A 26334-nucleotide genomic window follows, 5' to 3' on the forward strand; every position below is an offset into this window, starting at 1 on the left:
CTGAGGACCATAATACAAGTCGCTCGTAACGTCGAAAGAATCATCTGCAAAAAAATGGGTGCAACACGAGGACTTCACAAGAAAATGGGTGAAATATAAGGACTTCGCATGAGGTAACCCATGCTAGTACTACTCTCGCCCAAGCACCCTTACCTACGGAGTTCTGATAGAATCCGTTGCATTAGTGCTGGTATGATCGCACCTGTTTCATTTCGTGCTAAAAATACATACACTCCTTCTCCTTCCCTCCCCCTCCCATCAATTGTTTCCTTGTGCGTTCACACTGCATCTCTCCTTCTCGTTCTAATATCGATTAAAAATGCCCCTGCTTATTGACTCACATTTGCGTATAAACCAGCGGACCCAAGTTCCAGTCGCGCTTAACGTTGAACGACCCGTCTGAAAAAAAATTGGTGCGACACGAGGACTTCCCAGGAGATCACCCATCCGAGTACTACTCGCTCCCAAGCACACTTAACTGCGGAGTTCTGATGGGATCCGATGCATTAGTGCTGGTATGATCGCACCCGTTTAATTTCGCGCTGCAAATACATAAACTCCTTCTCCTTTCTTCCCCCTCCCGTCATTTGTTTCCTTGTGCGTGCGCACTGCACCAACCGTGCTCGTTCTAATATCAAGTAAAATGCTACGGTGCCGTGACTCACATTTGCGAATAAATCTGAGGACCATAATTCAAGTTGCGCGTATCGTCGAAAGAATAATCTGAGAAAATATGGGTGCAACACGAGGACTTCATAAGAAAATGGGTGAAATATAAGGACTTCGCTGGAGCTCACCCATCCGAGTACTACTCTCGCCCAAGCACACTTAACTGTGGAGTTCTTATAAGATCCGGTGAGTTAGTGCTGGTATGATCGCACCTGTTTAATTTCAAGCTGCAAATACACAAACTCCTTCTCCTTTCTTCCCCCTCCCGTCATTTGTTTCCTTGTGCGTGCGCACTGCACCTCTCGTTCTCGTTCAAATATCAAGTAAAATGCCACGGCGCCGTGACTCACATTTACGAATAAATCTGCGGACCATAATTAAAGTCACGCGGAACGTCGAACGGCACATCTGAAAAAAAGAAAATGGGTGCAACACGAGAATATCCCAGGAGGTAACCCATCATTGTACTACTTTCCCAAAGCACACTTAACTGCGGAGTTCTGATGGGATCCGGTGCATTTGTGCTGGTGTGACCGCACCTATTTAATTTCGTGCTGAAAATACATACACTCCTTCTTCCCTCCCCCCCTCCCATCATTTGTTTCCTTGTGCGTTCACACTTCACCTCTCATTCTCGTTCTAATATCGATTAAAATGCCTCTGCTTCTTGACTCACATTTGCGTATAAACCAGCGGACCCTAGTTCCAGACGCGAGTAACGTCGAACGACCCGTCTGAAAAAAAAACTTGTGCGACACGAGGACTTCCCAGGAGGTCACCCATCCGAGTACTAATCTCGCCCAAGCACACTTCACTGCGGAGTTCTAATGGGATCCGCTGCATTAGTGCTGGTATAATCGCAACTGTTTAATTTCGCGCAGCAAATATATAAACTCATTCCCCTTTCTTCCCCCTCCCGTCATTTGTTTCCTTGTGCGTGCGAACTGCACCTCCCGTTCTCGTTTTAATATCAAGTAAAATGTCATGGCGCCGTGACTCACATTTGCGAATAAACCTGAGGACCATAATTCAAGTCGCACGTAACGTCGAACGGCACATCTGAAAAAAAAAAATGGGTGCAACACGAGAACTTCCCAGGAGGTAACCCATCATTTTACTACTTTCGCCAAAGCACACTTAACTGCGGAGTTCTGATGGGATTCGGTGCTTTTGTGCTGGTGTGACCGCACCTGTTTAATTTCGTGTTGAAAATACATACACTCCTTCTTCCCTCCCCCCCTCCCATCATTTGTTTCCTTGTGCGTTCACACTACACCTCTCCTTCTCGTTCTAATATCGATTAAAATGCCCCTGATTCTTGACTCACATTTGCGTATAAACCAGCGGACCCTAGTTCCAGTCGCGTGTAACGTTGAACGACCCGTTTGAAATAAAATTGGTGCGACACGAGGACTTCCCAGGAGGTCACCCATCCGAGTACTACTCTCGCCCAAACTCACTTAACTGCGGAGTTCTGATGGGATCCGGTGCATTAGTGCTGGTATGATCGCACCCGTTTAATTTCGCGCTGCAAATACATAAACTCCTTCTCTTTTCTTCCCCCTCCCGTCATTTGTTTCCTTGTGCGTGCGCACTGCACCTCCCGAGCTCGTTCTAATGTCAAGTAAAATGCTACGGTGACGTGACTCACATTTGCGAATAAACTTGAGGACCATAATTCAAGTCGCGCATATCGTCGAAAGAATCATCTGCAAAAAAATGATTGCAACACAAGGACTTCCTAAGAAAATGGGTGAAATATAAGGACTTCGAAGGAGGTCACACATCCTAGTGCTACTCTCGCCCAAGCACCCTTAACTTGCAGAGTTCTGATAGAATCCGTTGCATTGGTGCTGGTATGATTGCTCCTGTTTCATTCTGCGCTGCAAATACATACACTTTTTCTCCCTCCATCCCCCCTCCCGTCATTTGTTTCCTTGTGCGTGCACTCTGCATCTCTCCTTCTAGTTCTAATATCGATTAAAATGCCCCTGCTTCTTGACTCACATTTGCATATAAACCAGTGGACCCTAGTTCCAGTCGCGCGTAACGTCGAACGACCCGTCTGAAAAAAAAAAAATTAATGCGGCACGAGGACTTCCCAAGAGGTCACCCATCCGAGTACTACTCTAGCCCAAGCACACTTAACTGCGGAGTTCTAATGGGATCCGGTGAATTAGTGCTGGTATGATCGCACCTGTTTAATTTTGCGCTGCAAATACATAAACTCCTTCTCCTTTCTTCCCCCTCCCGTCTTTTGTTTCCTTGTGCGTGCACACTGCACCTCTCGTTCTTGTTCAAATATCAAGTAAAATGCCACAACGCCCTGACTCACATTTGCGAATAAATCTGCGGACCAAAATTAAAGTCGCGCGTAACGTCGAACGGAACATCTGAAAAAAAGAAAATGGCTGCAACACGAGAAGTTCCCACGAGGTAACCCATCATTGTACTACTTTCGTCAAAACACACTTAACTGCGTAGTTCTGATGGGATCCGGCGCATTTGTGCTTGTATGATCGCACCTGTTTAATTTCGCGCTGCAAATACTTACACTCATTCCCCTTTCTTCCCCCTCCCACCATTTGTTTCCTTGTGCGTGCGCACTGCACCTCCCGTTCTCGTTCTAATATTAAGTAAAATGCCACGGCGCCGTGACTCACATTTGCGAATAAACCTGAGGACCATAATTCAAGTCGCGCGTAACGTCGAAAGAATCGTCTGCAAAAAAAATGGGTGCAACACAAGGACTTCAGAAGAAAATTGTTGAAATATAAGGACTTCGCAGGAGGTAACCCATGCTAGTACTACTCTCGCCCAAGCACCCTTACCTACGGAGTTCTGATAGAATCCGTTGCATTAGTGCTGGTATGATCGCACCTGTTTCATTTCGTGCTGAAAATACATACACTCCTTCTCCTTCCCTCCCCCTCCCATCAATTGTTTCCTTGTGCGATCACACTTCACCTCTCCTTCTCGTTTTAATATCGATTAAAATGCCCCCTCTTCTTGACTCACATTTGCGTATAAACCAGCGGACCCCAGTTCCAGTCGCGCGTAACGTCGAACGACCCCTCTGAAAAAAAATTGTTGCGATACGAGGACTTCCCAAGACGTCACACATCCGAGTACTACTCTCGCCCAAGCACACTTCACTGCGGAGTTCTGATGGGATCCGGTGCATTAGTGCTGGTATGATCGCACCTGTTTAATTTTGCGCTGCAAATACATAAACTCATTCCCCTTTCTTCCCCCTCCCGTCATTTGTTTCCTTGTGCGTGCGCACTGCACCTCCCGTTCTCGTTCTAATATCAAGTAAAATGCTACACCGCTGTGACTCACATTTGCGAATAAACCTGAGGACCATAATTCAAGTCGCACGTAACGTTGAAAGAATCATCTGCAAAAAAATGGGTACAACACGAGGACTTCCCAAGTGGTCACCCATCCGAGTACTACTCTCGCCCAAGCACACTTAACTGCGGAGTTATGATGGGATCTGTTGCATTAGTGCTGGTATGATCGAACCTGATTAATTTCGCGCTGCAAATACATAAACTCCTTCTCCTTTCTTCCCCCTCCCGTCATTTGTTTCCTTGTGTGTGCACTCTGCATCTCTCTTTCTCGTTCTAATATCAAGTAATATGCCCCGGCACCGTGACTCACCTTTGCAAATGAACCAGCGGTTTATAATTCCATTTGCGCCTAACGTCGAACAACCCATCCGAAAAAAAATAGGTGCAAGACGAGGGCTTCCTAAGTGGTCACCCATCCGAGTACTACTCTCGCCCAAGCACACCTAACTGCGAAGTTCTAATGGGATCCGAGGCTTTAGTGCTGGTAAGATCGCACCTATTTAATTTCGCGCTGCAAATACATACACTCCTTCTCCTTTCTTCCCCCTCTTGTCATTTGTTTCCTTGTGCGTTCACACTTCACCTCTCATTCTCGTTCTAATATCGATTAAAATGCCCCTGCTTCTTGACTCACATTTGCGTATAAACCAGCGGACCCTAATTCCAGACGCACGTAACGTCGAACGACCTGTCTGAAAAAAAATTGGTGTGACACGAGGACTTCCCAGGAGGTCACCCATCCGAGTACTAATCTCGCCCAAGCACACTTCACTGCGGAGTTATGATGGGATCCGCTGCATTAGTGCTGGTATGATCGCACCTGTTTAATTTCGGGCTGTAAATACATAAACTCATTCCCCTTTCTTCCCCCTCCCGTCATATGTTTCCTTGTGCGTGCGCACTGCAGCTCCCGTTCTCGTTCTAATATCAAGTAAAATGCTACAGCGCCGTGACTGACATTTGCGAATAAACCTGAGGACCATAATTCAAGTTGCGCGTAATGTCGAAAGAATCATCTGCAAAAAAGTGCGTCTTACATGAGGACTTCACAAGAAAATGGGTGAAATATAAGGACTTCGCAGGAGGTAACCCATGCTACTACTACTCTCGCCCAAGCACCCTTACCTACGGAGTTCTGATAGAATCCGTTGCATTAGTACTGCTATGATCGCACCTGTTTCATTTCGTGCTGAAAATACATACACTCCTTCTCCTTCCCTCTCCCTCCCATCAATTGTTTCCTTGTGCGTTCACACTGCACCTCTCCTTCTCGTTCTAATATCGATTAAAATGCTTCTGCTTCTTGACTCACATTTTGCGTATAAACCAGCGGACCCTAGTTCCAGTCGCGCGTAACGTCGAACGACCCGTCTGAAAATAAATTGGTGCGACACGAGGACTTCCCAGGAGGTCACCCATCCGAGTACTACTCTCGCCCAAGCACACTTAACTGCGGAGTTCTGATGGGATCCGGTGCATTAATGCTGGAATGATCGCACCCGTTTAATTTTGCGCTGCAAATACATATACTCCTTCTCCTTTCTTCCCCCTCCCGTTATTTGTTTCCTTGTGCGTGCGCATTGCACCTCCCGTGCTCGTTCTAATATCAAGTGAAATGTTACGGTGCCGTGACTCACATTTGCGAACAAACCTGAGGAGCATAATTCAAGTCGCGCGTATCGTCGAAAGAATCATCTGCAAAAAAATGGGTGCAACACGAGGACTTCCTAAGAAAATGGGTGAAATATAAGGACTTCGCAGGAGGTCACCCATCCTAGTGCTACTCTCGCCCAAGCACCCTTAACTTGCGGAGTTCTGATAGAATCCGTTGCATTGGTGCTGGTATGATTGCTCATGTTTCATTCTGCGCTGCAAATACATACACTTTTTCTCCCTCCATCCCCCCTCCCGTCATTTGTTTCCTTGTGCGTGCACTCTGCATCTCTCATTCTCGTTCTAATATCGATTAAAATGCCCCTGCTTCTTGACTCACATTTGCGTATAAACCAGCGGACCCTAGTTCCAGTCACGCGTAACGTCGAATGACCCGTCTGAAAATAAATTGGTGCGACACGAGGACTTCCCAGGAGATCACCCATCCGAGTACTACTCTCGCCCAAGCACACTTAACTGCGGAGTTCTGATGGGATCCGGTGCATTAATGCTGGTATGATCGCACCCGTTTAATTTTGCGCTGCAAATACATATACTCCTTCTCCTTTCTTCCCCCTCCCGTCATTTGTTTCCTTGTGCGTGCGCACTGCACCTCCCGTGCTCGTTCTAATATCAAGTAAAATGCTACGGTGCCGTGACTCACATTTGCTAATAAACTTGAGGACCATAATTCAAGTCGCGCGTATCGTCGAAAGAATCATCTGCAAAAAAATGGGTGCAACATGAGGACTTCCTAAGAAAATGGGTGAAATATAAGGACTTCGCAGGAGGTCACCCATCCTAGAGCTACTCTCGCCCAAGCACCCTTAACTTGTGGAGTTCTGATAGAATCCGTTGCATTGGTGCTGGTATGATTGCTCATGTTTCATTCTGCGCTGTAAATACATACACTTTTTCTCCCTCCATCCCCCCTCCCGTCAATTGTTTCCTTGTGCGTTCACACTGCACCTCTCTTTCTCGTTCTAATATCGATTAAAATGCCCCTGCTTCTTGACTCACATTTGCGAATAAACCTGAGGACCATAATTCAAGTCGCGCGTAACGTCGAAAGAATCATCTGCAAAAAAATGGGTGCAACACGAGAACTTTACAAGAAAATGGGTGAAATATAAGGACTTCGCAGGAGGTAACCCATGCTAGTACTACTCTCGCCCAAGCACCCTTACCTATGGAGTTCTGATAGAATCTGATGCATTAGTGCTGGTATGATCGCACCTGTTTCATTTCGTGCTGAAAATACATACACTCTTTCTCCTTCCCTCCCCCTCCCGTCATTTGTTTCCTTGTGCGTGCACTCTGCATCTCTCTTTCTTATTCTAATATCGATTAAAATACCCCTGCTTCTTGACTCACATTTGCGTATAAACCAGTGGACCCTAGTTGCAGTCGCGCATAACGTCGAACGACCGGTCTGAAAAAAAAAATTAGTGCGACACGAAGACTTCCCAGGAGGTCACCCATCCGAGTATTACTCTCACCGAATCATACTTAAGTGCGGAGTTCTAATGGGATCCAGTGCATTAGTGCTAGTATGATCGCACATTTCTAATTTCGCACTGCAAATACATAAACTCCTTCTCCTTTCTTCCCCCTCCCATCATTTGTTTCCCTGTGCGTGCACACTGCACCTCACGTTCTCGTTCAAATATCAAGTAAAATACCACAGCGCCGTGACTCACATTTGTGAATAAATCTGCGGACCATAATTAAAGTCGCGCGTAACATCGAACGGCACATTTGAAAAAAAGAAAATGGGTGCAACACGAGAACTTCCCATGAGGTAACCCATCATTGTACTACTTTCGCCAAAGCACACTTAACTGCGGAGTTCTGATGGGATCCGGTGCATTTGTGCTGGTGTGACCGCACCTGTTTAATTTCGTGCTGAAAATACATACACTCCTTCTTCTCTACCCCCCTCCCATCATTTGTTTCCTTGTGCGTTCACACTGCACCTCTCCTTCTCATTCTAATATCGATTAAAATGCCCCTGATTCTTGACTCACATTTGCGTATAAACCAGCGGACTATAGTTCCAGTCGCGCGTAATGTCGAACGACCCCTCTGAAAAAAAATTGTTACGATACGAGGACTTCCCAAGAGGTCACACATCCGAGTACTACTCTCGCCCAAGCACACTTCACTGCGGAGTTGTGATGGGATCCGGTGCATTAGTGCTGGTATGATCGCACCTGTTTAATTTTGCGCTGCAAATACATAAACTCATTCCCCTTTCTTCCCCCTCCCGTCATTTGTTTCCTTGTGCGTGCGCACTGCACCTTCCGTTCTCGTTCTAATATCAAGTAAAATGCTACACCGCTGTGACTCACATTTGCGAATAAACCTGAGGACCATAAATCAAGTCGCACGTAACGTTGAAAGAATCATCTGCAAAAAAATGGGTGCAACACGAGGACTTCCCAAGTGGTCACCCATCCGAGTACTACTCTCGCCCAAGCACACTTAACTGCGGAGTTATGATGGGATCTGTTGCATTAGTGGTGGTATGATCGCACCTGATTAATTTCGCGCTGCAAATACATAAACTCCTTCTCCTTTCTTCCCCCTACCGTCATTTGTTTCCTTGTGTGTGCACTCTGCATCTCTCTTTCTCGTTCTAATATCAAGTAATATGCCCCGGCACCGTGACTCACCTTTGCAAATGAACCAGCGGTTTATAATTCCATTCGCGCCTAACGTCGAACAACCCATCCGAAAAAAAATAGGTGCAAGACGAGGGCTTCCCAAGTGGTCACCCATCCGAGTACTACTCTCGCCCAAGCACACCTAACTGCGGAGTTCTGATGGGATCCGAGGCTTTAGTGCTGGTAAGATCGCACCTGTTTAATTTCGCGCTGCAAATACATACACTCCTTCTCCTTTCTTCCCCCTCCCGTCATTTGTTTCCTTGTGCGTTCACACTTCAGCTCTCATTCTCGTTCTAATATCGATTAAAATGCCCCTGCTTCTTGACTCACATTTGCGTATAAACCAGTGGACCCTAGTTCCAGACGCGCGTAACGTCGAACGACCTGTCTGAAAAAAAATTGGTGTGACACGAGGACTTCCCAGGAGGTCACCCATCCGAGTACTAATCTCCCCCAAGCAAACTTCACTGCGGAGTTATGATGGGATCCGCTGCATTAGTGCTGGTATGATTGCACCTGTTTAATTTCGGGCTGCAAATACATAAACTCATTCCCCTTTCTTCCCCCTCCTGTCATTTGTTTCCTTATGCGTGCGCACTACACCTCCCGTTCTTGTTCTAATATCAAGTAAAATGCTACAGCGCCGTGACTCACATTTGCGAATAAACCTGAGGACCATAATTCAAGTCGCGCTTAACGTCGAAACAATCATCAGCAAAAAAGTGGGTGTTACACGAGGACTTCACAAGAAAATGGGTGAAATATAAGGACTTCGCAGGAGGTAACCCATGCTAGTACTACTCTCGCCCAAGCACCCTTACCTACGGAGTTATGATAGAATCCGTTGCATTAGTGCTGCTATGATCGCACCTGTTTCATTTCGTGCTGAAAATACATACACTCCTTCTCCTTCCCTCCCCCTCCCGTCATTTGTTTCCTTGTGTGTGCACTCTGCATCTCTCTTTCTCGTTCTAATATCAAGTAATATGCCCCGGCACCATGACTCACCTTTGCAAATGAACCAGCGGTTTATAATTCCATTCGCGCCTAACGTCGAACAACCCATCCGAAAAAAAATAGGTGCAAGACGAGGGCTTCCTAAGTGGTCACCCATCCGAGTACTACTCTCGCCCAAGCACACCTAACTGCGGAGTTCTGATGGGATCCGAGGCTTTAGTGCTGGTAAGATCGCACCTGTTTAATTTCGCGCTGCAAATACATACACTCCTTCTCCTTTCTTCCCCCTCCCGTCATTTGTTTCCTTGTGCGTTCACACTTCAGCTCTCATTCTCGTTCTAATATCGATTAAAATGCCCCTGCTTCTTGACTCACATTTGCGTATAAACCAGTGGACCCTAGTTCCAGACGCCCGTAACGTCGAACGACCTGTCTGAAAAAAAATTGGTGTGACACGAGGACTTCCCAGGAGGTCACCCATCCGAGTACTAATCTCCCCCAAGCAAACTTCACTGCGGAGTTATGATGGGATCCGCTGCATTAGTGCTGGTATGATTGCACCTGTTTAATTTCGGGCTGCAAATACATAAACTCATTCCCCTTTCTTCCCCCTCCTGTCATTTGTTTCCTTGTGCGTGCGCACTACACCTCCCGTTCTTGTTCTAATATCAAGTAAAATGCTACAGCGCCGTGACTCACATTTGCGAATAAACCTGAGGACCATAATTCAAGTCGCGCTTAACGTCGAAACAATCATCTGCAAAAAAGTGGGTGTTACACGAGGACTTCACAAGAAAATGGGTGAAATATAAGGACTTCGCAGGAGGTAACCCATGCTAGTACTACTCTCGCCCAAGCACCCTTACCTACGGAGTTATGATAGAATCCGTTGCATTAGTGCTGCTATGATCGCACCTGTTTCATTTCGTGCTTAAAATACATACACTCCTTCTCCTTCCCTCCCCCTCCCATCAATTGTTTCCTTGTGCGTTCACACTGCACCTCTCCTTCTCGTTCTAATATCGATTAAGATGCCCCTACTTCTTGACTCACATTTGCGTATAAACCAGCTGACCCTAGTTCCAGTCGCGCGTAACGTCGAACGACCCATCTGAAAATAAATTGGTGCGACACGAGGACTTCCCAGGAGGTCACCCATCCGAGTACTATTCTCGCCCAAGCACACTTAACTGCGGAGTTCTGATGGGATCCGGTGCATTAATGCTGGTATGATCGCACCCGTTTAATTTTGCGCTGCAAATACATATACTCCTTCTCCTTTCTTCCCCCTCCCGTCATTTGTTTCCTTGTGCGTGCGCACTGCACCTCCCGTGCTCGTTCTAATATCAAGTAAAATGCTACGGTGCCGTGACTCACATTTGCGAATAAACCTGAGGAGCATAATTCAAGTCGCGCGTATCGTCGAAAGAATCATCTGCAAAAAAATGGGTGCAACACGAGGACTTCCTAAGAAAATGGATGAAATATAAGGACTTCACAGGAGGTCGCCCATCCTAGTGCTACTCTCGCCCAAGCACCCTTAACTTGCGGAGTTCTGATAGAATCCGTTGCATTGGTGCTGGTATGATTGCTCATGTTTCATTCTGCGCTGCAAATACATACACTTTTTCTCCCTCCATCCCCCCTCCCGTCATTTGTTTCCTTGTGCGTGCACTCTGCATCTCTCCTTCTCGTTCTAATATCGATTAAAATGCCCCTGCTTCTTGACTCACATTTGCGTATAAACCAGCTGACCCTAGTTCCAGTCGCGCGTAACTTCGAACGACCCGTCTGAAAATAAATTGGTGCGACACGAGGACTTCCCAGGAGGTCACCCAGCCGAGTACTACTCTCGCCCAAGCACACTTAACTGCGGAGTTCTGATGGGATCCGGTGCATTAATGCTGGTATGATCGCACCCGTTTAATTTTGCGCTGGAAATACATATACTCCTTCTCCTTTCTTCCCCCTCCCGTCATTTGTTTCCTTGTGCGTGCGCACTGCACCTCCCGTGCTCGTTCTAATATCAAGTAAAATGCTACGGTGCCGTGACTCACATTTGCGAATAAACCTAAGGACCATAATTCAAGTCGCGCGTATCGTCGAAAGAATCATCTGTACAAAAATGGGTGCAACACGAGGACTTCCTAAGAAAATTAGTGAAATATAAGGACTTCGCAGGAGGTCATCCATCCTAGTGCTACTCTCGCCCAAGCAATCTAAACTTGCGGAGTTCTGACTGAATCTGTTGCATTGGTGCTGGTATGATTGCTCATGTTTCATTCTACGCTGCAAATACATACACTTTTTCTCCCTCCATCCCCCATCCCGTCATTTGTTTCCTTGTGCGTGCACTCTGCATCTCTCCTTCTCGTTCTAATATCGATTAAAATGCCCCTGCTTCTTGACTCACATTTGCGTATAAACCAGTGGACTCTAGTTCCAGTCGCGCGTAACGTCGAACGACCTGTCTGAAAAAAAAAAATTAGTGCGACAAGAGGACTTCCCAGGAGGTCACCCATCCGAGTACTACTCTCTCCCAAGCACACTTAACTGCAGAATTCTGATGGGATCCGGTGCATTAGTGCTGGTATGATCCCTTATGTTTCATTCTGCACTGCAAATACATACACTCTTTCTCCTTCCATCCCCTCTCCCGTCATTTGTTTCCTTGTGCGTGCACTCTGCATCTCTCTTTCTCGTTCTAATATCAAGTAATATGCCCCGGCACCGTGACTCACCTTTGCAAATGAACCAGCAGTTTATAATTCCACTCGCGCGTAACGTCGAACAACCCATCCGAAAAAAAAATAGGTGCAAGACGAGGGCTTCCCAGGTGGACACCCATCCGAGTACTACTCTCGCCCAAGCACACTTAACTGCGAAGTTCTGATGGGATCCGGATCTTTAGTGCTGGTATGGTCGCACCTGTTTAATTTTGCACTGCAAATTCATACACTCCTTCTCCTTTCTTCCCCCTCCCGTCATTTGTTTCCTTGTGCGTTCACACTTCACCTCTCATTCTCGTTCTAATATCGATTAAAATGCCCCTGCTTCTTGACCCACATTTGCGTATAAACCAGCGGACCCTAGTTCCAGACTCGCGTAACGTCGAACGACCCGTCTGAAAAAAAATTGGTGCGACACGAGTACTAAGCTCGCCCATCCGAGTACTAATCTCGCCCAAGAACACTTAACTGCGGAGTTCTGATAGGATCCGGTGCATTAGTGGTGGTATGATCGCACCTATTTAATTTCGCGCTGCAAATTAATAAACACATTCCCCTTTCTTCCTCCTCCCGTCATTTGTTTCCTTGTGCGTGCGCACTGCATCTCCCGTTCTCGTTCTAATATCAAGTAAAATGCTACGGTGCCGTGACTCACATTTGCAAATAAACCTGAGGACCATAATTCAAGTCGCGCGTATCGTCGAAAGAATCATCTGCAAAAAAATGGGTGCAACACGAGGACTTCCTAAGAAAATGGATGAAATATAAGGACTTCACAGGAGGTCACCCATCCTAGTGCTACTCTCGCCCAAGCACCCTTAACTTGCGGAGTTCTGATAGAATCCGTTGCATTGGTGCTGGTATGATTGCTCATGTTTCATTCTGCGCTGCAAATACATACACTTTTTCTCCCTCCATCCCCCCTCCCGTCATTTGTTTCCTTGTGCATGCACTCTGCACCTCTCATTCTCGTTCTGATGGGATCCAGTGCATTAGTGCTGGTATTATGCCACTTGTTTAATTTTGCGCTTCAAATACATACACTCCTTCTCTTTTCTTCCTCCTCCCGTAATTTGTTTCCTTGTGCGTGCGCACTGCACCTCCCGTACTCGTTCTAATATAGAGTAAAATGCCACGGCGCCGTGACTCACATTTGCGAATAAACCTGCGGACCATAAATCAAGTCGCACGTAACGTCGAAAGAATCATCTGCAAAAAAATGGGTGCAACACGAGGACCTCCCAAGAAAATGGGTGAAATATATGGACTTCGCAGGAGGTCACCCATCCGAGTACTTTTCTCGCCCAAGCACCCTTAACTGCGGAGTTCTGATAGAATCCGTTGCATTAGTGCTGGTATGATCCCTCATGTTTCATTCTGCACTGCAAATACATACACTCTTTCTCCTCCCATCCCCCCTCCCGTCATTTGTTTTCTTGTGCGTGCACTCTGCATCTCTCTTTCTCGTTCTAATATCAAGTAATATTCCCCGGCACCATGACTCACCTTTGCAAATGAACTAGCGGTTTATAATTTCATTCGCGCGTAACGTCGAACAACCCATCCGAAAAAAAATAGGTGCAACACGAGGGCTTCCCAAGTGGTCACCCATCCGAGTACTACCCTCGCCCAAGCACAATTAACTACGTAGTTCTGATGGGATCCGGAGCTTTAGTGCTGGTATGATCGCACCTGTTTAATTTTGCGCTGCAAATACATACACTCCTCCTTTCTTCCCCCTCCCGTCATTTGTTTCCTTGTGCGTTCACACTTGACCTCTCATTCTCGTTCTAATTTCGATTAAAATGCCCCTGCTTCTCGACTCATATTTGCGTATAAACCAGCGGACCCTAGTTCCAGATGCGCGTAACGTCGAACGACCCGTCTGAAAAAAAATTGGTGCGACACGAGGACTTCCTAGGAGGTCAACCATCCGAGTACTAATCTCGCCAAGCACACTTAACTGCGGAGTTCTGATGGGATCTGGGGCTTTAGTGCTGGTATGATCGCACCTGTTTAGTTTCGCGCAGCAAATACATACACTCCTTCTCCTTTCTTCCCCCTCCCGTCACTTGTTTCCTTGTGTGTTCACACTTCACCTTTCATTCTCGTTCTAATATCGATTAAAATGCCCCTGCTTCTTGACTCACATTTGCGTATAAACCAGCGGACCCTAGTTCCAGACGCCCGTAACGTCGAACGACCCGTCTGAAAAAAAATTGGTGCGACACGAGGACTTCACAAGAAAATGGGTGAAATATAAGGACTTCGCAGGAGGTAACCCATGCTAGTACTACTCTCGCCCAAGCACCCTTACCTATGGAGTTCTGATAGAATCTGTTGCATTAGTGCTGGTATGATCGCACCTGTTTCATTTCGTGTTGAAAATACATACACTCCTTCTCCTTCCCCCCCCCCTCCCATCATTTGTTTCCTTGTGCGTTCACACTGCACCTCTTTTTCTCGTTCTAATATCGATTAATATGCCCCTACTTCTTGACTCACATTTGCGAATAAACCTGAGGACCATAATTCAAGTCGCGCGTATCGTCGAAAGAATCATCTGCAAAAAAATGGGTGCAACACGAGGACTTCCTAAGAAAATGGGTGAAATATAAGGACTTCGCAGGAGGTCACCCATCATAGTGCTACTCTCGCCCAAGCACCCCTAACTTGCGGAGTTCTGATAGAATCCGTTGCATTGGTGCTGGTATGATTGCTCATGTTTCATTCTGCGCTGCAAATACATACACTTTTTCTCCCTTCATCACCCCTCCCGTCATTTATTTCCTTGTGCGTGCACTCTGCATCTCTCCTTCTCGTTCTAATATCGATTAAAATGCCCATGCTTCTTGACTCATATTTGCGTATAAACCAGTGGACCCTAGTTCCAGTCGCGCGTAAAGTCGAACGACCCGTCTGAAAAAAAAAATTAGTGCGACACGAGGACTTCCCAGGAGGTCACCCATCCGAGTACTACTCTCGCCCAAGCACACTTATCTGCAGAGTTCTGATGGGATCCAGTGCATTAGTGCTGGTATGATCGCATCAGTTTAATTTCGCGCTGCAAATACATAAACTCCTTCTCCTTTCTTCCCCCTCCCGTCATTTGTTTCCTTGTGCGTGTGCACTGCACCTCTCGTTCTCATTCAAATATCAAGTAAAATGCCACGGCGCCGTGACTCACATTTGCGAATAAATCTGTGAACCATAATTAAAGTCGCGCGTAACGTCGAACGGCACATCTGAAAAAAAAAAATGGGTGCAACACGAGAACTTCCCAAGAGGTAACCCATCATTGTACTACTTTCGCCAAAGCACACTTAACTTCGGAGTCCAGATGGGATCCGGTGCATTTGTGCTGGTGTGACCGCACCTGTTTAATTTCGTGCTGAAAATACATACACTCCTTCTTCCCTCCCCCCTCCCATCATTTGTTTCCTTGTGCGTTCACACTGCACCTCTCCTTCTCGTTCTATTATCGATAAAAATGCCCCTTATTTTTTACTCACATTTGCGTATAAACCAGCGGACCATAGTTCCAGTCGCGCGTAACGTCGAACGACCCATCTGAAAAAAAATTGGTGCGACACGAGAACTTCCCAGGAGGTCACCCATCTGAGTACTCCTCTCGCCCAAGCACACTTAATTGGAGAGTTCTGATGGGATCTAGTGCATTAGTGCTGGTATGATGCCACTTGTTTAATTTTGCGATTTAAATACATACACTCCTTCTCTTTTCTTCCTCCTCCCGTTATTTGTTTCCTTGTGCGTTCGCACTGCACCTCCCGTGCTCGTTATAATATCAAGTAAAATGCCACGGCGCCGTGACTCAAATTTGCGAATAAATCTGCGGACCATAAATCAAGTCGCGCGTAACGTCGAAAGAGTCATCTGCAAAAAAATGGGTGCAACACGAGGACCTCCCAAGAAAATGGGTGAAATATAAGGACTTCGCAGGAGGTCACCCATCCGAGTACTTTTCTCGCCCAAGCACCCTTAATTGCGGAGTTCTGATAGAATCCGTTGCATTAGTGCTGGTATGATCCCTCATGTTTCATTCTGCACTGCAAATACATACACTCTTTCTCCTTCCATCCCCCCTCCCGTGATTTGTTTCTTTGTGCGTGCACTCTGCATCTCTCTTTCTCGTTCTAATATCAAGTAATATGCCCCGGCACCGTGACTCACCTTTTCAAATGAACCAGCGGATTATAATTCCATTCGCACGTAACGTCGAAAAATCCATCCGAAAAAAAATGGGTGCAACACGAGGGCTTCCCAGGTGGTCGCCCATCCGAGTACTACCCTCGCCCAAGCACACTTAACTGCGGAGTTCTGATGGGATCCGGAGCTTTAGTGCTGGTATGATCGCACCTGTTTAATTTCGCGCTTCAAATACATACACTCCTTCTCATTTCTTTCCCCTCCCGTCATTTGTTTCCTTGTGCGTTCACACTTCACCTCTCATTCTTGTTCTAATATCGATTAAAATGCCCCTACTTCTTGACTCACATTTGCGTATAAACCAGCGGACCCTAGTTCCAGAAGCGCGTAACGTCGAACGACCCGTTTGAAAAAAAATTGGTGCGACACGAGGACTTCCAAGGAGGTCACCCATCCGAGTACTAATCTCGCCCAAGCACACTTAACTGCGGAGTTCTGATGGGATCCGGTGCATTAGTTCTGTTATGATCGCGCCTGTTTAATTTGGCGCTGCAAATACATAAACTCATTCTCCCTTCTTCCCCCTCCCGCCATTTGTTTCCTTGTGCGTGCGCACTGCACCTCCCCTACTCATTCTAATATCAAGTAAAATGCTACGGCGCCGTGACTCACATTTGCCAATAAACCTGAGGACCATAATTCAAGTCGCGCGTAACGTCGAAAGAATCATCTGCAAAAAAGTGGGTGCAACACGAGGACTTCACAAGAAAATGGGTCAAATATAAGGACTTTGCAGGAGGTAACCCATGCTAGTACTACTCTTGCCCAAGCACCCTTACCTACGGAGTTCTGATAGAATCCGTTGCATTAGTCCTGGTATGATCGCACCTGTTTCATTTCGTGCTGAAAATACATACACTCCTTCTCCTTCCCTCCCCCTTCCATCAATTGTTTCCTTGTGCGTTCACACTGCACCTCCCCTTCTTGTTCTAATATCGATTAAAATGCCCCTGCTTCTTGACTCACATTTGTGTATAAACCAGCGGACCCTAGTTCCAGTCGCGCGTAGCGTAGAACGACCCGTCTGAAAAAAAATTGGTGCGATACGAGGACTTCCCAAGAGGTCACCCATCCGAGTACTACTCTAGCACAAGCACACTTTACTGCGGAGTTCTGATGGGATCCTGTGCATTAGTGCTGGTATGATCGCAGCTGTTTAATTTCGCGCTGCAAATACATAAACTCCTTCTCCTTTCTTCCCCCTGCCGTCATTTGTTTCCTTGTGCGTGCGCACTGCACCTCCCGTGCTCGTTCTTATATCAAGTAAAATGCTACGGTGCCGTGACTCACATTTGCGAATAAATCTGAGGACGATAATTCAAGTCGCGCGTATCGTCGAAAGAATCATCTGCAAAAAAATGGGTGCAACACGAGGACTTCCTAAAAAAATGGGTGAAATATAAGGACTTCGAAGGAGGTCACCCATCCTAGAGCTACTCTCGCCCAAGCACCCTTAACTTGCGGAGTTCTGATAGAATCCGTTGTATTGGTGCTGGTATGATTGCTCATGTTTCATTCTGCGCTGCAAATACATACACTTTTTCTCCCTCCATCCCCCCTCCCGTCATTTGTTTCCTTTTGCGTGCACTATGCATCTCTCCTTCTCGTTCTAATATTGATTAAAATGCCTCTGCTTCTTGACTCACATTTACGTATAAACTAGTGGACCCTAGTTCCAGTCGGGCGTAACGTCGAACGACCCGTCTGAAAAAAAAAATTAGTGCGACACGAGGACTTCCCAGGAGGTCACCCATCCGTGTACTACTCTCGCCCAAGCACTCTTAACTGCGGAGTTCTGATGGGATCCGGTACATTAGTGCTGGTATGATCGCACCTGTTTAATTTCGCGCTGCAAATACATAAACTCCTTCTCCTTTCTTTCCCCTCCCGTCATTTGTTTCCTTGTGCGTGCGCACTGAACCTCTCGTTCTCGTTCAAATATCAAGAAAAATGCCATGGCGCCGTGACTCACATTTGCGAATAAATCTTCGGACCATAATTAAAGTCGCGCGTAACGTCGAACGACACATCTGAAAAAAAAATGGGTGCAACACGAGAATTTCCCAGGAGGTAACCCATCATTGTACTACTTTCACCAAAGCACACATAACTGTGGAGTTCTGATGGGATCCGGTGCATTTGTGCTTGTGTGATCGCACATGTTTAATTTCGTACTGAAAATACATACACTCCTTCTTCCCTCCCCCCCTCCCATCAATTGTTTCCTTGTGCGTTCACACTGCACCTCTCCTTCTCGTTCTAATATCGATTAAAATGCCCCTGCTTCTTGATTCACATTTGCGTATAAACCAGCGGACCCTAGTTCAAGTCGCGCATAACGTCGAACGACCCGTCTGAAAATAAATTTGTGCGACACAAGGACTTCCCAGTAGGTCACCCACCCGAGTACTACTCTCGTCCAAACACACTTAACTGCGGAGTTCTGATAGGATCCGGTGCATTAGTGCTGGTATGATCGCACCCTTTTAATTCCGCGCTGCAAATACATAAATTCCTTCTCCTTTCTTCCCCCTCCCGTCATTTGTTTCCTTGTGCGTGCGCACTGCACCTCCCGTGCTCGTTCTAATATCAAGTAAAATGCTACGGTGCCGTGACTCACATTTGCGAATAAACCTGAGGACCATAATTCAAGTCGCGCGTATCGTCGAAAGAATCATCTGCACATCTGAAAAAAAGAAAATGGGTGCAACACGAGAACTTCCCATGAGGTAACCAATCATTGTACTACTTTCGCCAAAGCACACTTAACTGCGGAGTTCTGATGGGATGCGGTGCATTTGTGCTGGTGTGACCGCACCTGTTTAATTTCGTGCTGAAAATACATACACTCCTTCTTCCCTCCCCCCTCCCATCATTTGTTTCCTTGTGCGTTCACTCTGCATCTCTCTTTCTCGTTCTAATATTGATTAAAATGCCCTGCTTCTTGACTCACATTTGCGTATAAACCAGCGGAACATAGTTCCAGTCGCGCGTAACGTCGAACGACCCGTCTGAAAAAAAAATTAGTGCGACACGAGGACTTCCCAGGAGGTCACCCATCCGAGTACTACTCTCGCCCAAGCACACTTAACTGCAGAGTTCTGATGGGATCCGGTGCATTAGTGCTGGTATGATCGCACCTCTTAAATTTTCTGCTGCAAATACATAAACTCATACCCCTTTCTTCCCCCTCCCGTCATTTGTTTCCTTGTGCGTGCACACTGCACCTCCCGTTCTCGTTCTAATATCAAGTAAAATGCTACAGCGCCGTGACTCACATTTGCGAAGAAACCTGAGGACCATAATTCAAGTCGCGCGTAACGTTGAAAGAATCATCTGCAAAAAAATGGGTGCAGCACGAGGACTTCACAAGAAAATGGGTGAAATATAAGGACTTCGCAGGAGGTAACCCATGCTAGTACTACTCTCGCCCAAGCACCCTTACCTACGGAGTTCTGATTGAATCTGTTGCATTAGTGCTGGAATGGTCGCACCTGTTTCATTTCGCGCTGCAAAAATATACACTCCTTCTCCTTTCTTCCCCCTCCCCTCATTTGTTTCCTTGTGCGTGCGCACTGCACCTCTCGTTCTCGTTCAAATATCAAGTAAAATGCCACGGCGCCGTGACTCGCATTTGCAAATAAATCTACGGACCATAATTAAAGTCGCGCGTAACGTCGAGCGGCACATCTGAAAAAAAGGAAAAGGGTACAACACGAGAACTTCCTAGGAGGTAACCCATCATTGTACTACTTTCGCCAAAGCACACTTAACTGCGGAGTTCTGATGGGATCCGGTGCATTTGTGCTGGTGTGACCGCACCTGTTTAATTTCGTGTTGAAAATACATACACTCCTTCTTCCCTCCCCCCCTCCCATCATTTGTTTCCTTGTGCGTTCACACTGCACCTCTCCTTCTCGTTCTAATATCGACACATTTGCGTATAAACCAGTGGACCATAGTTCCAGTCGCGCGTAACGTCGAACGACCTGTCTGAAAAAAAATTAGTGCGACACGAGAACTTCCCAGGAGGTCACCCATCTGAGTACTACTCTCGCCCAAGCACACTTAATTGCAGAGTTCTGATGGGATCTAGTGCATTAGTGCTGGTATTATCGCACCCGTTTAATTCCGCGCTGCAAATACATAAACTCTTTCTCCTTTCTTCCCCCTCCCGTCATTTGTTTCCTTGTGCGTGCGCATTGCACCTCCCGTGCTTGTTCTAATATAAAGTAAAATACTACGGTGCCGTGACTCACATTTGCGAATAAACCTGAGGACCATAATTCAAGTCACGCGTATCGTCGAAAGAATCATCTGCAAAAAAATGGGTGCAACACGAGGACTTCCTAAGAAAATGGGTGAAATATAAGAACTTCGCAGGAGGTCACCCATCCGAGTACTTTACTCGCCCAAGCACCCTTAACTGCGGAGTTCTGATAGAATCTTTTGCATTGGTACTGGTATGATTGCTCATGTTTCATTATGCACTGCAAATACATACACTTTTTCTCCCTCCATCCCCCCTCCCGTCATTTGTTTCCTTGTGCGTGCACTCTGTATCTCTCCTTCTCGTTCAAATATCGATTAAAATGCCCCTTCTTCTTGACTCACATTTGCGTATAAACCAGTGGACCCTAGTTCCAGTCGAACGTAACGTCGAACGACCCGTCTGAAAAAAAAATTAGTGCGACACGAGGACTTCCCAGGAGGTCAACCATCCGAGTACTAATCTCGCCCAAGCACACTTCACTGCGGAGTTCTGATGGGATCCGGTGCATTAGTGCTGGTATGATCGCACCTGTTTAATTTTGTGCTGCAAATACATAAATTCTTTCTCCTTTCTTCCCCCTCCCGTCATTTGTTTCCAAGTGCGTGCGCACTGCACCTCTCGTTCTCGTTCAAATATCAAGTACAATGCCACGGCGCCGTGACTCACATTTGCGAATAAATCTGCGGACCATAATTAAAGTCGCGCGTAACGTCGAACGGCACATCTGAAAAAAAGAAAATGGGTGCAACACGAGAACTTCCCACGAGGTAACCCATCATTGTACTACTTTCACCAAAGCACACTTAACTGCGGAGTTCTGATGGGATCCGGTACATTTGTGCTGGTATGATCGCACCTGTTAAATTTTGCGCTGCAAATACATAAACTCATTCCCCTTTCTTCCTCCTCCCGTCATTTGTTTCCTTGTGCGTGCACTCTGCATCCATCCTTCTCGTTCTAATATCGATTAAAATGCCCTTGCTTCTTGACTCACATTTGCGTATAAACCAGTGGACCCTAGTTCCAGTCGCGCGTAACGTCGAACGACCCGTCTGAGCAAAAAAATTAGTGCGACACGAGGACTTCCCAGGAGGTCACCCATCCGAGTACTACTCTCGCCCAAGCACACTTAATTGCAGAGTTCTGATGGGATCCGGTGCATTAGTGCTGGTATGATCGAACCTGTTTAATTTTGCGCTGCAAAAACATAAATTCTTTCTCCTTTCTTCCCCCTCCCGTCATTTGTTTCCAAGTGCGTGCGCACTGCACCTCTCGTTCTCGTTCAAATATCAAGTACAATGCCACGGCGCCGTGACTCACATTTGCGAATAAATCTGCGGACCATAATTAAAGTCGCGCGTAACGTCGAACGGCACATCTGAAAAAAAGAAAATGGGTGCAACACGAGAACTTCCCACGAGGTAACCCATCATTGTACTACTTTCACCAAAGCACACTTAACTGCGGAGTTCTGATGGGATCCGGTGCATTTGTGCTGGTATGATCGCACCTGTTAAATTTCGCGCTGCAAATACATAAACTCATTCCCCTTTCTTCCTCATCCCGTCATTTGTTTCCTTGTGCGTGCACTCTGCATCCATCCTTCTCGTTCTAATATCGATTAAAATGCCCTTGCTTCTTGACTCACATTTGAGTATAAACCAGTGGACCCTAGTTCCAGTCGCGCGTAACGTCGAACGACCCGTCTGAAAAAAAAATTAGTGCGACACGAGGACTTCCCAGGAGGTCACCCATCCGAATACTACTCTCGCCCAAGCAAACTTAACTGCAGAGTTCTGATGGGATCCGGTGCATTAGTGCTGGTATGATCGAACCTGTTTAATTTTGCGCTGCAAAAACATAAATTCTTTCTCCTTTCTTCCCCCTCCCGTCATTTGTTTCCAAGTGCGTGCGCACTGCACCTCTCGTTCTCGTTCAAATATCAAGTACAATGCCACGGCGCCGTGACTCACATTTGCGAATAAATCTGCGGACCATAATTAAAGTCGCGCGTAACGTCGAACGGCACATCTGAAAAAAAAAAAATGGGTGCAACACGAGAACTTCCCACGAGGTAACCCATCATTGTACTACTTTCACCAAAGCACACTTAACTGCGGAGTTCTGATGGGATCCGGTGCATTTGTGCTGGTATGATCGCACCTGTTAAATTTCGCGCTGCAAATACATAAACTCATTCCCCTTTCTTCCTCCTCCCGTCATTTGTTTCCTTGTGCGTGCACTCTGCATCCATCCTTCTCGTTCTAATATCGATTAAAATGCCCTTGCTTCTTGACTCACATTTGCGTATAAACCAGTGGACCCTAGTTCCAGTCGCGCGTAACGTCGAACGACCCGTCTGAGCAAAAAAATTAGTGCGACACGAGGACTTCCCAGGAGGTCACCCATCCGAGTACTACTCTCGCCCATGCACACTTAACTGCGGAGTTCTGATGGGATCCGGTGCATTAGTGCTGGTATGATCGCACCTGTTAAATTTTGCGCTGCAAAAACATAAATTCTTTCTCCTTTCTTCCCCCTCCCGTCATTTGTTTCCAAGTGCGTGCGCACTGCACCTCTCGTTCTCGTTCAAATATCAAGTACAATGCCACGGCGCCGTGACTCACATTTGCGAATAAATCTGTGGACCATAATTAAAGTCGCGCGTAACGTCGAACGGCACATCTGAAAAAAAGAAAATGGGTGCAACACGAGAACTTCCCACGAGGTAACCCATCATTGTACTACTTTCACCAAAGCACACTTAACTGCGGAGTTCTGATGGGATCCGGTGCATTTGTGCTGGTATGATCGCGCCTGTTAAATTTCGCGCTGCAAATACATAAACTCATTCCCCTTTCTTCCTCCTCCCGTCATTTGTTTCCTTGTGCGTGCACTCTGCATCCATCCTTCTCGTGTTGCACCCATTTTCTTTTTTTCAGATGTGCCGTTCGACGTTACACACGACTTTAATTATGGTCCGCAGATTTATTCGCAAATGTGAGTCACGGCGTCGTGGCATTGTACTTGATATTTGAACGAGAACGAGAGGTGCAGTGCGCACGCACTTGGAAACAAATGACGATAGGGGGAAGGAAGGAGATAGAATTTATGTATTTGCAGCGCAAAATTAAACAGGTGCGATCATACCAGCACTAATGCACCGGATCCCATCAGAACTCCGCAGTTATGTGTGCTTGGGCGAGATTAGTACTCGGATGGGTGACCTCCTGGGAAGTACTCGTGTCGCACCAATTTTTTTTCAGACGGGTCGTTCGACGTTACGCACGTCTGGAACTAGAGTCCGCTGGTTTATACGCAAATGTGAGTCAAGAAACAGGGGCATTTTAATCGATATTAGAACGAGAATGAGAGGTAAAGTGTGAACGCACAAGGAAACAAATGACAGGAAGGGGAAGAAAGGAGAAGGAGTGTATGTATTTGCAGCGTGAAATTAAACAGGTGCGATCATACCAGCACTAAAGCTACGGATCCCATCAGAACTCCGCAGTTAAGTGTATTTGGCCGGGAGTAGTACTCGGATGGGTGACCACTTGGGAAGCCCTCGTGTTGCACCAATTTTTTTTTCGGATGGGTTGTTCAACGTTACACGCGAATGGAATTGTAAACCGCTGGTTCATTTGCAAAGGTGAGTCACGGTGCCGGGGCATATTACTTGATATTAGAACGAGAAAGAGAGATGCAGAGTGCACACACAAGGAAACAAAAGACGGGAGGGGGGATGGGAGGAGAAAGAGTTTATGTATTTGCAGTGCAGAATGAAACATGAGGGATCATACCAGCACTAATGCAACGGATTCTATCAGAACTCCGCAGTTAAGGGTGCTTGGGCGAGAAAAGTACTCGGATGGGTGACCTCCTGCGAAGTCCTTATATATATCACCCATTTTCTTGGGAGGTCCTTGTGTTGCACCCATCTTTTTGCAGATGATTCTTTCGACGTTACGCGCGACTTGATTTATGGTCCGCAGGTTTATTCGCAAATGTGATTCACGGCACCGTGGCATTTTACTTGATATTAGAACGAGTACGGGAGGTGCAGTGCGCACGCACAAGGAAACAAATGACAGGAGGAGGAAGAAAAGAGAAGGAGTGTATGTATTTGAAGCGCAAAACTCAACAAGTGGCATCATACCAGCACTAATGCACTGGATCCTATTAGAACTCTGCAGTTAAGTGTGCTTGGGCGAGAGTAGTACTCGGATGGGTGACCTCTTGGGAAGTCCTCGTATCGCAATAATTTTTTTTCAGATGGGTCGTTCGACGTTACGCGCGACTGGAACTATGGTCCGTTGGTTTATACGTAAATGTGAGTCAAGAATCAGGGGCATTTTAATCGATATTAGAACGAGAAGGAGAGGTGCAGTGTGAACGCACAAGGAGACAAATGATGGGAGGGGGGGAGGGAAGAAGGAGTGTATGTATTTTCAGTACAAAATTAAACAGGTGGGGTCACACCAGCACAAATGCACCGGATCCCATCAGAACTCCGCAGTTAACTGTGCTTTGGCGAAAGTATTACAAGGATGGGTTACCTCCTGGGAAGTTCTCGTGCTGCACCCATTTTTTTTTCAGATGTGCCGTTCGACGTTATGCGCGACTTTAATTATGGTCCGCAGATTTATTCGTAAATGTGAGTCACGGCACCGTGGCATTTTACTTGATATTTGAATGAGAACGAGAGGTGCAGTGCGCACACACAAGGAAACAAATGACGGGAGGGGGAAGAAAGGAGAAGGAGTTTATGTATTTGCAGCGAGAAATTAAACAGATGCAATCATACCAGCACTAATGCACCGGATCCCATCAGAACTCCGCAGTTAAGTGTGCTTTGGCGAGAGTAGTACTCGTATGGGTGACCTCTTGGGAAGTCCTCGTGTCGCACTAATTTTTTTTTTCAGACGGGTCGTTCGACGTTATGTTCGACTGGAACTAGGGTCCACTGGTTTATACGCAAATATGAGTCAAGAAGCAGGGGCATTTTAATCGATATTAGAACGAGAAGGAGAGATGCAGAGTGCACGCACAAGGAAACAAATGACGGGAGGGGGGATGGATGGAGAAAAAGTGTATGTATTTGCAGTGCAGAATGAAACATGAGCAATCATACCAGCACCAATGCAACAGATTCTATCAGAACTCCGCAATTAAGGGTGCTTGGGCGAGAAAAGTACTCGGATGGGTGACCTCCTGCGAAATTCTTATATTTCACCCATTTTCTTAGGAAGTCCTCGTGTTGCACCCATTTTTTTGCAGATGATTCTTTCGACGATACGCGTGACTTGAATTATGGTCCTCAGGTTTATTCGCAAATGTGAGTCACGGCACCGTAGTATTTTACTTTATATTAAAACGAGCACGGGAGGTGCAATGCGCACGCACAAGGAAACAAATGACGGGAGGGGGAAGAAAGAAGAAGGAGTTAATGTATTTGCAGCGCGGAATTAAACGGGTGCGATCATACCAGCAGTAATGCACTAGATCCCATCAGAACTCCGCAGTTAAGTGCGCTTGGGCGAGAGTAGTACTCGGATGGGTGACCTCTTGGGAAGTCCTCGTGTCGCAACAATTTTTTTTCAGACGGGTCGTTCGACGTTACGCGCGACTGGAACTAGGGTCTGCTGGTTTATACGCAAATGTGAGTCAAGAAGCAGGGGCATTTTAATCGATATTAGAACGAGAATGAGAGGTGCAGTGTGAACGCACAAGGAAACAATTGATGGGAGGGGGAGGGAAAGATAAGGAGTGTATGTATTTTCAGCACAAAATGAAACAGGTGC

General features: G+C 46.5%; 12 non-coding genes and 39 pseudogenes across 12 annotated transcripts; 6 read left to right on the forward strand and 45 right to left on the reverse strand.

Moving 5' to 3' along the window:
• Nucleotides 1-410: 410 nt before the first annotated feature.
• LOC148256836 (5S ribosomal RNA) lies at nucleotides 411-529 on the reverse strand (annotated as a pseudogene).
• A 563-nt stretch (nucleotides 530-1092) lies between these two features.
• LOC148256837 (5S ribosomal RNA) lies at nucleotides 1093-1210 on the reverse strand (annotated as a pseudogene).
• Nucleotides 1211-1415: 205 nt separating this feature from the next.
• Nucleotides 1416-1534, reverse strand: LOC148256838 (5S ribosomal RNA; annotated as a pseudogene).
• A 208-nt stretch (nucleotides 1535-1742) lies between these two features.
• Nucleotides 1743-1861, reverse strand: LOC148256839 (5S ribosomal RNA; annotated as a pseudogene).
• Nucleotides 1862-2065: 204 nt separating this feature from the next.
• On the reverse strand, nucleotides 2066-2184 carry LOC148256840 (5S ribosomal RNA). Its single transcript, XR_015820354.1, has one exon. It is a non-coding gene; the product is annotated as a 5S ribosomal RNA (ribosomal RNA).
• A 565-nt stretch (nucleotides 2185-2749) lies between these two features.
• Nucleotides 2750-2868, reverse strand: LOC148256841 (5S ribosomal RNA; annotated as a pseudogene).
• A 209-nt stretch (nucleotides 2869-3077) lies between these two features.
• LOC148256842 (5S ribosomal RNA) lies at nucleotides 3078-3196 on the reverse strand (annotated as a pseudogene).
• Nucleotides 3197-3756: 560 nt separating this feature from the next.
• On the reverse strand, nucleotides 3757-3875 carry LOC148256843 (5S ribosomal RNA; annotated as a pseudogene).
• Nucleotides 3876-4080: 205 nt separating this feature from the next.
• LOC148256844 (5S ribosomal RNA) lies at nucleotides 4081-4199 on the reverse strand (annotated as a pseudogene).
• A 205-nt stretch (nucleotides 4200-4404) lies between these two features.
• Nucleotides 4405-4523, reverse strand: LOC148256845 (5S ribosomal RNA; annotated as a pseudogene).
• A 205-nt stretch (nucleotides 4524-4728) lies between these two features.
• On the reverse strand, nucleotides 4729-4847 carry LOC148256846 (5S ribosomal RNA; annotated as a pseudogene).
• Nucleotides 4848-5407: 560 nt separating this feature from the next.
• Nucleotides 5408-5526, reverse strand: LOC148256847 (5S ribosomal RNA). Its single transcript, XR_015819692.1, has one exon. It is a non-coding gene; the product is annotated as a 5S ribosomal RNA (ribosomal RNA).
• Nucleotides 5527-6087: 561 nt separating this feature from the next.
• Nucleotides 6088-6206, reverse strand: LOC148256848 (5S ribosomal RNA). The gene has a single exon (XR_015819781.1). It is a non-coding gene; the product is annotated as a 5S ribosomal RNA (ribosomal RNA).
• A 1245-nt stretch (nucleotides 6207-7451) lies between these two features.
• LOC148256849 (5S ribosomal RNA) lies at nucleotides 7452-7570 on the reverse strand (annotated as a pseudogene).
• Nucleotides 7571-7774: 204 nt separating this feature from the next.
• Nucleotides 7775-7893, reverse strand: LOC148256850 (5S ribosomal RNA; annotated as a pseudogene).
• A 205-nt stretch (nucleotides 7894-8098) lies between these two features.
• Nucleotides 8099-8217, reverse strand: LOC148256851 (5S ribosomal RNA; annotated as a pseudogene).
• Nucleotides 8218-8422: 205 nt separating this feature from the next.
• Nucleotides 8423-8541, reverse strand: LOC148256852 (5S ribosomal RNA; annotated as a pseudogene).
• Nucleotides 8542-9424: 883 nt separating this feature from the next.
• On the reverse strand, nucleotides 9425-9543 carry LOC148256853 (5S ribosomal RNA; annotated as a pseudogene).
• Nucleotides 9544-10426: 883 nt separating this feature from the next.
• On the reverse strand, nucleotides 10427-10545 carry LOC148256854 (5S ribosomal RNA). The gene has a single exon (XR_015821040.1). It is a non-coding gene; the product is annotated as a 5S ribosomal RNA (ribosomal RNA).
• A 561-nt stretch (nucleotides 10546-11106) lies between these two features.
• On the reverse strand, nucleotides 11107-11225 carry LOC148256855 (5S ribosomal RNA). Its single transcript, XR_015821058.1, has one exon. It is a non-coding gene; the product is annotated as a 5S ribosomal RNA (ribosomal RNA).
• Nucleotides 11226-11789: 564 nt separating this feature from the next.
• On the reverse strand, nucleotides 11790-11907 carry LOC148256856 (5S ribosomal RNA; annotated as a pseudogene).
• Nucleotides 11908-12115: 208 nt separating this feature from the next.
• On the reverse strand, nucleotides 12116-12234 carry LOC148256857 (5S ribosomal RNA; annotated as a pseudogene).
• Nucleotides 12235-13608: 1374 nt separating this feature from the next.
• LOC148256858 (5S ribosomal RNA) lies at nucleotides 13609-13727 on the reverse strand. Its single transcript, XR_015820737.1, has one exon. It is a non-coding gene; the product is annotated as a 5S ribosomal RNA (ribosomal RNA).
• Nucleotides 13728-13929: 202 nt separating this feature from the next.
• On the reverse strand, nucleotides 13930-14047 carry LOC148256859 (5S ribosomal RNA; annotated as a pseudogene).
• Nucleotides 14048-14965: 918 nt separating this feature from the next.
• On the reverse strand, nucleotides 14966-15084 carry LOC148256860 (5S ribosomal RNA; annotated as a pseudogene).
• Nucleotides 15085-15292: 208 nt separating this feature from the next.
• LOC148256861 (5S ribosomal RNA) lies at nucleotides 15293-15411 on the reverse strand (annotated as a pseudogene).
• A 203-nt stretch (nucleotides 15412-15614) lies between these two features.
• LOC148256862 (5S ribosomal RNA) lies at nucleotides 15615-15733 on the reverse strand (annotated as a pseudogene).
• A 560-nt stretch (nucleotides 15734-16293) lies between these two features.
• Nucleotides 16294-16412, reverse strand: LOC148256863 (5S ribosomal RNA). Its single transcript, XR_015820919.1, has one exon. It is a non-coding gene; the product is annotated as a 5S ribosomal RNA (ribosomal RNA).
• A 205-nt stretch (nucleotides 16413-16617) lies between these two features.
• On the reverse strand, nucleotides 16618-16736 carry LOC148256864 (5S ribosomal RNA; annotated as a pseudogene).
• Nucleotides 16737-17295: 559 nt separating this feature from the next.
• LOC148256865 (5S ribosomal RNA) lies at nucleotides 17296-17414 on the reverse strand (annotated as a pseudogene).
• Nucleotides 17415-17977: 563 nt separating this feature from the next.
• LOC148256866 (5S ribosomal RNA) lies at nucleotides 17978-18096 on the reverse strand. Its single transcript, XR_015819879.1, has one exon. It is a non-coding gene; the product is annotated as a 5S ribosomal RNA (ribosomal RNA).
• A 206-nt stretch (nucleotides 18097-18302) lies between these two features.
• On the reverse strand, nucleotides 18303-18421 carry LOC148256867 (5S ribosomal RNA; annotated as a pseudogene).
• A 204-nt stretch (nucleotides 18422-18625) lies between these two features.
• LOC148256868 (5S ribosomal RNA) lies at nucleotides 18626-18744 on the reverse strand (annotated as a pseudogene).
• Nucleotides 18745-18961: 217 nt separating this feature from the next.
• On the reverse strand, nucleotides 18962-19080 carry LOC148256869 (5S ribosomal RNA; annotated as a pseudogene).
• Nucleotides 19081-19283: 203 nt separating this feature from the next.
• LOC148256870 (5S ribosomal RNA) lies at nucleotides 19284-19402 on the reverse strand. The gene has a single exon (XR_015821187.1). It is a non-coding gene; the product is annotated as a 5S ribosomal RNA (ribosomal RNA).
• A 563-nt stretch (nucleotides 19403-19965) lies between these two features.
• LOC148256871 (5S ribosomal RNA) lies at nucleotides 19966-20084 on the reverse strand (annotated as a pseudogene).
• A 180-nt stretch (nucleotides 20085-20264) lies between these two features.
• Nucleotides 20265-20383, reverse strand: LOC148256872 (5S ribosomal RNA; annotated as a pseudogene).
• Nucleotides 20384-20944: 561 nt separating this feature from the next.
• Nucleotides 20945-21063, reverse strand: LOC148256873 (5S ribosomal RNA). Its single transcript, XR_015820255.1, has one exon. It is a non-coding gene; the product is annotated as a 5S ribosomal RNA (ribosomal RNA).
• Nucleotides 21064-21272: 209 nt separating this feature from the next.
• Nucleotides 21273-21391, reverse strand: LOC148256874 (5S ribosomal RNA; annotated as a pseudogene).
• A 207-nt stretch (nucleotides 21392-21598) lies between these two features.
• Nucleotides 21599-21717, reverse strand: LOC148256875 (5S ribosomal RNA; annotated as a pseudogene).
• A 209-nt stretch (nucleotides 21718-21926) lies between these two features.
• LOC148256876 (5S ribosomal RNA) lies at nucleotides 21927-22045 on the reverse strand (annotated as a pseudogene).
• Nucleotides 22046-22251: 206 nt separating this feature from the next.
• Nucleotides 22252-22370, reverse strand: LOC148256877 (5S ribosomal RNA; annotated as a pseudogene).
• Nucleotides 22371-22579: 209 nt separating this feature from the next.
• Nucleotides 22580-22698, reverse strand: LOC148256878 (5S ribosomal RNA; annotated as a pseudogene).
• A 207-nt stretch (nucleotides 22699-22905) lies between these two features.
• On the reverse strand, nucleotides 22906-23024 carry LOC148256879 (5S ribosomal RNA). Its single transcript, XR_015820966.1, has one exon. It is a non-coding gene; the product is annotated as a 5S ribosomal RNA (ribosomal RNA).
• A 209-nt stretch (nucleotides 23025-23233) lies between these two features.
• Nucleotides 23234-23352, reverse strand: LOC148256880 (5S ribosomal RNA; annotated as a pseudogene).
• Nucleotides 23353-23669: 317 nt separating this feature from the next.
• Nucleotides 23670-23788, forward strand: LOC148256881 (5S ribosomal RNA). The gene has a single exon (XR_015820509.1). It is a non-coding gene; the product is annotated as a 5S ribosomal RNA (ribosomal RNA).
• A 205-nt stretch (nucleotides 23789-23993) lies between these two features.
• LOC148256882 (5S ribosomal RNA) lies at nucleotides 23994-24112 on the forward strand (annotated as a pseudogene).
• A 564-nt stretch (nucleotides 24113-24676) lies between these two features.
• Nucleotides 24677-24794, forward strand: LOC148256883 (5S ribosomal RNA; annotated as a pseudogene).
• Nucleotides 24795-24998: 204 nt separating this feature from the next.
• LOC148256884 (5S ribosomal RNA) lies at nucleotides 24999-25117 on the forward strand (annotated as a pseudogene).
• A 206-nt stretch (nucleotides 25118-25323) lies between these two features.
• LOC148256885 (5S ribosomal RNA) lies at nucleotides 25324-25442 on the forward strand (annotated as a pseudogene).
• Nucleotides 25443-26004: 562 nt separating this feature from the next.
• Nucleotides 26005-26123, forward strand: LOC148256886 (5S ribosomal RNA; annotated as a pseudogene).
• The last annotated feature ends 211 nt before the right edge of the window (nucleotides 26124-26334 follow it).

The sequence above is a fragment of the Carica papaya genome, chromosome 5 (assembly GCF_054855325.1).
Source record: "Carica papaya isolate Zhongbai chromosome 5, ASM5485532v1, whole genome shotgun sequence".
NCBI classification, from domain to species: Eukaryota; Viridiplantae; Streptophyta; class Magnoliopsida; order Brassicales; family Caricaceae; genus Carica; species Carica papaya.